At 37.4% G+C, this 6585-nt stretch overlaps 1 long non-coding RNA gene across 2 annotated transcripts; it reads left to right on the forward strand.

Annotated features, from left to right (window-relative positions):
* On the forward strand, window positions 179-5413 carry LOC110264462. Of its 2 annotated transcripts, none has more exons than XR_002350646.1 (3): window positions 179-340; window positions 588-869; window positions 5403-5413. It is a non-coding gene; the product is annotated as an uncharacterized LOC110264462 (long non-coding RNA). The 2 variants fall into 2 exon arrangements; XR_002350645.1 differs by lacking the exon at window positions 5403-5413 and adding an exon at window positions 1408-1418 and having other exon boundaries at window positions 588-879.

The following is a 6585-nucleotide window of genomic DNA, read 5'->3' on the forward strand; positions in this document are numbered from 1 at the left end:
CGACCCTTCCCGACGACCCTCCCCGACCCTCCGCGATAAACCGCCCCGACTCTCCCCGACGACCCTCCGTGACAAACCGCTCCTACCTTCCCCGACCCTCCCCGACGACCCTCCAATCCTATTACCCCAAAGAAACTCTCAAAACCAACACCCCCCTACACCCCCACGCCATTACCCCTGCGATCCAATAGACTACCCCCACGCCAAACAGCGCCTCCCATCCCCTCCCAGCAGCCCCTCTCAGCCCCGTCGAACCAGCGCCTCCCAACCCCTACCATCTTCACCGAACTAGCGCCTCCCAACCCCTACCATCTTCGCCGAACTAGCGCCTCCCAGTCAGGTATTAATTTGAATAATTTCTATTCTATGTATTATGTATTTGTTACTGATTGTTGTTGATTTTAATTGTTGTTGATTGTTCAGGTATTAATTATTGTTGATGGTTCATTTATTTGTTGTTGATTTTTTTAAATTGTTAATAATTTTATTTTGTTTGAATTTTTGCTTCTGTTTGAATAATTTTTGTTCTATGTTTAGTGTATTTTAAAATTGCTGGTTATTGTTAATTGTGGTATTTGTTTATGCAGTTTGTTCACAGCTTCGCCACCGTCTCTGCCTCTGGCCTGCCTCTGTTCCGGCGTTGTCACAGATTTTAATATATGTTTTTATTTTTTATTGATGAAATTGCTATGGTTTGAATTCTGTCAATGTGAAATTAGGATTATGTTTAGGGTTTGAATTCTAATTGATAAATTTGGATTGAGTTATATTCTTGCTCTGAAATTGAGGTTAGGGTTTGTGAAATTGGGACATTTTAGGGTTTGGTCTATGTTAAATGTAAATTATTTTTTTTCATTTTATATTAATTGGTTTGGTTAGGTTCGGATGGTCTCGATAAAAAACCAAACCAAACCGAACTGCAGTCTTAATAAACGATCGGATCGGATGATTTTTTCCTAACTAACCGAACCAAACCGCACCACGAACACTCCTAATGCCTAAGATGCCATATCCTCAGAGACTTCAAAAGGAGACCAAGGACAAGTAGTTTTCAAAGTTCTTGGAAGTTTTCAGAAAGTTACAAATTAATATTTCTTTTGCTGAAGTTTTGGAGCACATGCCTCTCTATGTTAAATTCATGAAGGAGTTGTTGTAAAAAAAGAAGCCTTTAAAGGGAGATGAGACAATTGTCCTGACTAAGGAATGTAGTGCCATAATTCAGAATGACTTGCCAAGGAAGATGTCAGATCCAGGGAGCTTTCAAATTTCATGTACCATTAGGGAGCACTACCTTTGAGAAAGCCTTATGTGATCTGGGTGCAAGTATAAATTTAATGCCCTTGTCTGTGATAAAAAAGCTACAAATCAAAAAGGAAAAACAAACAAGAATAGCATTACAAATGACAGATAAATCTTTTGAAGCATGCACATGGAATAGTGGAGAACATCTTGGTCAAGGTGGGTAGGTTCTTCCTCCCAGCAGATTTTGTGATTCTTGACATGGGGGAGGATGAAAATGCCTCTATAATCTTAGGAAGATCATTCCTAGCCACTGGGAGAGCTCTGATTGATGTGAAAAAAGGTGAATTAGTGCTTAGAGTGCATAATGAGCAATTGGTCTTTCATGTCTTCAAAAATATGCATTAATCAGGTGAAGAGGAGGGGTGCATGCAGACTAAGCTTATTGATCCAAACCTTTAAAAATCCTCTGATGATGCACAACAAGATCTGCAGCCGAAACCTCCTTTGGTGACAATCAACAGAATTCCCCCTAACATCAAATATAAGTTTGGTGTTGGAAATGCATCATCCACCAAGGAAGAGGTTTCCAATAAGAGAGTACCCAGAGGATGGAGAAATAAAAAGATCCCACTGAAGATTTTTTCCCAGGAATGAAGGTGGTGTTGACTAGTAATCTAGTGTTGACTTATACAGTAAACATAATCCTCTCTCTTGAGCACATTGAGCTACTTCATGGGGATATAGGGAGAAGATTCACAATGAGAGGGGAGGAGTTGAAGCACTATGATCAACCTCCACCTTAGCAACAATCAACCGTCAATCAAGTAACGTTAAAGAAGTGCTTGTTGGGAGGCAACTCAACCGTTGGTAACCTTTTATTCTGTCCTTAATTTCATTTTGTTTTCATTCTGTTTATTTTAATTGAATTAGCTCTTGCCTCACTTAATGGCTTTCTCTAACTAATCATGATTATTCATAATTCCATCACCACTATTTTTCTTTGTGAACAAGCAACCACTTTAAGTTTGGTGTTGGAGGCTATGCTCTACATAGCCTAAAAGATGATGAAGAGAGGGATGGCCACCAGGATAATCGAGGTGGTTGAGTTCCTTTCATTCTATTTTCCCTTCTGCTTTTATTTCGTTATCTCCTGTTTTCTGTTGCGTTGAGTGCCTGCATGATTTTTAGCATTTTCAATTCCTAGGTTTAGTTTAATTCTGTTGTTTGTTTTTAAATTAAAAAAATTGTGTCTCATGTACCGCTCATTAAGTTTGAAAAATCAACAGAAAAAGAAGTGATGTATTGCATGAGAAATTGAGTTATATTTAAGAGTAGTCTTATTTACTTAAATGTGATGGTATTACCTATGATTCTGAATGCATGATATGAACAGTGCATATTTGAATTTGAATCAAAGGATGTTGGTGCATGAGGAACGGGAATTTAGAGAAATATTATGAATTCTCTAAATTAAACAAAATTTTGATCCTTGAAGCAAAAGAAACATCAAAAAAGAAAATAAAGAAAAGCACAGTACAAGGCTCTGAGCATTAATGGCTAGGAAGGTCAAGTATGATTAAAAGCTCAAAGAGTTGTTTTCCTGGCCATATGCTTGTGGTGTGAATGTGTCAAGTAACCCTTGAGATAGAGCACTAAGAGTCGAGATCACGTGCAACTAATAGAGTATGCCAAAGACTTTGAGCACCACTGTCTGGGAGTAATTAAAAGAAAAATTAGAACTCAAAGAGAGTTCTCCAGTTGAGTGCTTGTGGTGTTTTTGTGTCAAGTAAAGCTTGAGACAAAGCATTTAAAGTCACGGCTAGGCTCAAGGTGCAAAGCACCAAATAAAAGAAAATAAAAGGAAATTGCTGTGTTCAAGGATTAATCCAAAGTAAAAAGACTAGAGAATTCATAATATTATCTAGATTCTAATTTCGAATGACATTAACATTTCTAAGATTCAAAGGATAGTGAAATGTCGAAACTATTCAAGGTTTCAATGTTGTTAGCCTCACTTTGAGGCAGACAGGAGCTTAATTGAGAACTCAAATCCCATGCAAAATCACATCTTAAGTGGATATTAGTTTTGGTTGCTTGAGGACAAGCAACAATTCAAGTTTGGTGTTGTGATGCGTGAGCATTTTTCCTATCTTTTCCTAGTGAATTTGCATTCGAATTTGTTAAGTTTAATCAAGATTTAGTATTTTTGAGCCACTATGAACACTACTTTGAGTTGTGTGCAATTTGGTTTATTTCAGGTAGCACTCAGACGGATTTGACAGAGTTCCTGTAGAAGAAAAAGGAAGAAATTAAAGTGGATGATACTGTAAACCCTGACCTCGTCATACTCCAATGGGAATAACTTGAACTATAAAGGTCCAATTGATGCAGTTTTAGCAGCATTGGAAAGCTAACTTTCAGAGCTTTCTAACGATATATAATAGTATGCACTTCTTTGTCTGGAATCACGGCCTTGGTGGTGCCAAACTTGGGATAGTCTAAGTTTTGCGCCATGATCATTGCAAACTCTCCAAACGCATTGCCTTGGTGGCGCCAAACTTGGGATTCTCTAAGTTTGGCACCAAGAGCAAGGAAAGCCACAATAATCACACCGGTGGAGTGGCGCCAAACTTGGTCCAGCCCAAGTTTGGCGCTAGGTTCAGCAAAATTGGTGGTCCTCACGCCTATGCACAAGTTAGCACAAGATCTTCAAGTAATTTTGATTAAAACTTTATTTTATTTTATAATAAGAAAAGATATTATTTAGTCTTAGAAAATATATTTTACATTAATTAGGATTAGATATAAAAGGAAAAAGATTCAGTCCTTTGGGCCGAGTTCTCTCTTCCGCACTTTTGCATTTTCTCTCTGCTAGGGTTTATTTTCTCCATGAGCAATTAAACCTCCATTGTTAAAGTTAGGAGTTCTGTTTATTTCTATGGATTGCAATTATTGCTTTTCTGTTTTAATTAATGTATTGATTCAGTTTTAAGGATTACTTTCATACTTGATTTTATGAATCTAGGTAGAATGGAAGTATGACCCTTATTCTAGATGCATTCTTGTGACCCTTGGAAGAGGTCTCTCACCTGAACATAGTTTGAAAGTAATTTCTTCCTATATTGCTAATTACATGAACTAATTGGGATACGTGACGTATAATCCTGTTAACTTTGGGTAATTAGGGTTTTTGTAGCTAATAAACTAGAATTAGACTTAAACCTCTAATTGACATTAAGTGACCAAGGAATTGGCGATTAACTAAGTTAGAGGAGACTAAATTATTAAGAAATTACGGTTTAGTCACATATAGTTTGCCATGAATTGAATCTTGCATAATTAAAATAGTTGGTAAGAAATAGAAATCCGAAAGATAAACAACTCTGAAACCTTAACTGTTTTCTCCCATATTCTTCACATCAATTTATTGGGCCTTTAATTCTAAATTTACTGTTTAATGCTGTTGAAATCTCAACACCATTTTCTGCTTGTCTGACTAAGTAAATCACTTAACCATTGTTGCTTGATCCATCAATCCTCATGAGATCGACCCTTACTCACCTGAGGTATTACTTGGTACGACCTGGTGCACTTGTCGATTAGTTTGTAGGTTATAAATCGCGCACCATTCACAACTCTTATCAAATAAGTCGGATGTTCATTTTACTATGTATGCCGATGGTTCTTTTCATTCTAAAGTGGATATTTATTTGGTTATACCATTGGTATTGTACTTGATTTGCTTGATTTTACATGCACATACTCCGTAGGATGTTCATTTTACTATATATGCGGATGGTTCTTTTCACTATGACGTGGATATTTATTTGGGTCATACCATTTGGGTGAACGAAGTAAAGCGTTACGGATGAAGTGGCAAAAACACGACGCAGCAGTGTGGAAGTAAGGGCTGAGGTGCAGGGGGCGGGATGCAGGGAAGAAGAAGGAGCATCGGTGGCATCGGTTGTAGGGAGCACATGGGCGGCGCGATGCATGGGAGAAGAAGGTGCAACGACGGTGCAGCGCGTTGCTTCTTCAGACGGTAACAACGGCAGTGAGGTGTGTTGGTGATGGCGCTACAGGAAACGGGGAGTGAAGCGGCTACGATAAAAAGAGAGAAAGGCGAAAGATGAGAGGCTAGGATTATGGTAGATAAATAGAAATATTTTTTTTGTCTTAGTGGGCGTGAAGTGCAGCCCAATATTCACGTTGTTCGTACCTTCTATTGTCTGCCCAGCAGAACTCATAAGTTATTTTAAAAGGTAAAAGACTTTGTTAAACCAAACCTAAATTATCAATTTACTTTTTGAAAGGTTATTGTTGAGTTAGAAAAATAAATAACATATTGATGAAGACAAACATGATTGATTTGGGTTAATAACCTAAGTGGATTTTGATGATGTGATTCAAGTGTGTAGTCCCAAATTGTTTATGTTACAGCCCAAGCCTTAGAAACCAAATGAACCGAAGCAGTTGAATAAAAAATGATTCATTAACCAAGCCTACTAGTTTCCAAGCAAAAGAAAAGGAACCATAAGCTAACTCCCAGCATGTGTTCACTTCGGGTAAACACCAGAGAGAGAGAGCGCTTCACTTTCGAGTTCAAACACCAAAGAAGAAGGAAAGGAAAAGTAGATCAAGGAAGTTATTGTCAAATTAAGTTAATCAAAAGCATGCTAAGTAAGTTCAGAAGTTAAAGGTAATTTGTTTCCATTTGCATGCAAGTTAATTACTTCACATCTTCTCCTACTCTATGCACCACTATTTTGAAAAAAAATGAAGAAAGTGGTGGCTGAACATTTCTATTGTGAATCAATGGTTGAAAGTGTTTATTGGAGTCAAAGCACAAATCTAATGGTTTGAATTTTGCTAAGCTTGTTGAAAAAGTTGAATTGTGCTACTGCTATGTCTGCTACGGTGCTAAGTCCTTATTCAAAATTCCTAATTTTTGGGGTTGATAGAAGAAAAAAAAAAGGAGAATTTCAGTTAGCCTAAGGATCAAGAAATTGACTTTGAAGAAACCCTTGCTGTGGCTCAAGCAACATACAAAAAGAAAAATGATTCTCATTTAAAGATAAGGAGAGAGGACCAAAATTTGAGTTTCATAGAGAGCTTCCATGTGAGAGTTCAACGTTTTGAACAGTGTTTCTAGATCAAAGAAACATTCCTTCAAGATGGAGAGCTTCATCAGAGAGAGCTAAATCCAGTTCAACTTATAGCATAAAGGCTGTGAATCATCATCTCCTTCATGTTTTACTGTTTGTATTTCTATTTCAATGTATATCTTTCTGAGATAAAATGCAAGAAAGAGAGGCATTGAGAAAATATCATTGAGTGAAAAGG

This window comes from Arachis ipaensis, chromosome B07 (assembly GCF_000816755.2).
Source record: "Arachis ipaensis cultivar K30076 chromosome B07, Araip1.1, whole genome shotgun sequence".
Classification (NCBI taxonomy): Eukaryota; Viridiplantae; Streptophyta; class Magnoliopsida; order Fabales; family Fabaceae; genus Arachis; species Arachis ipaensis.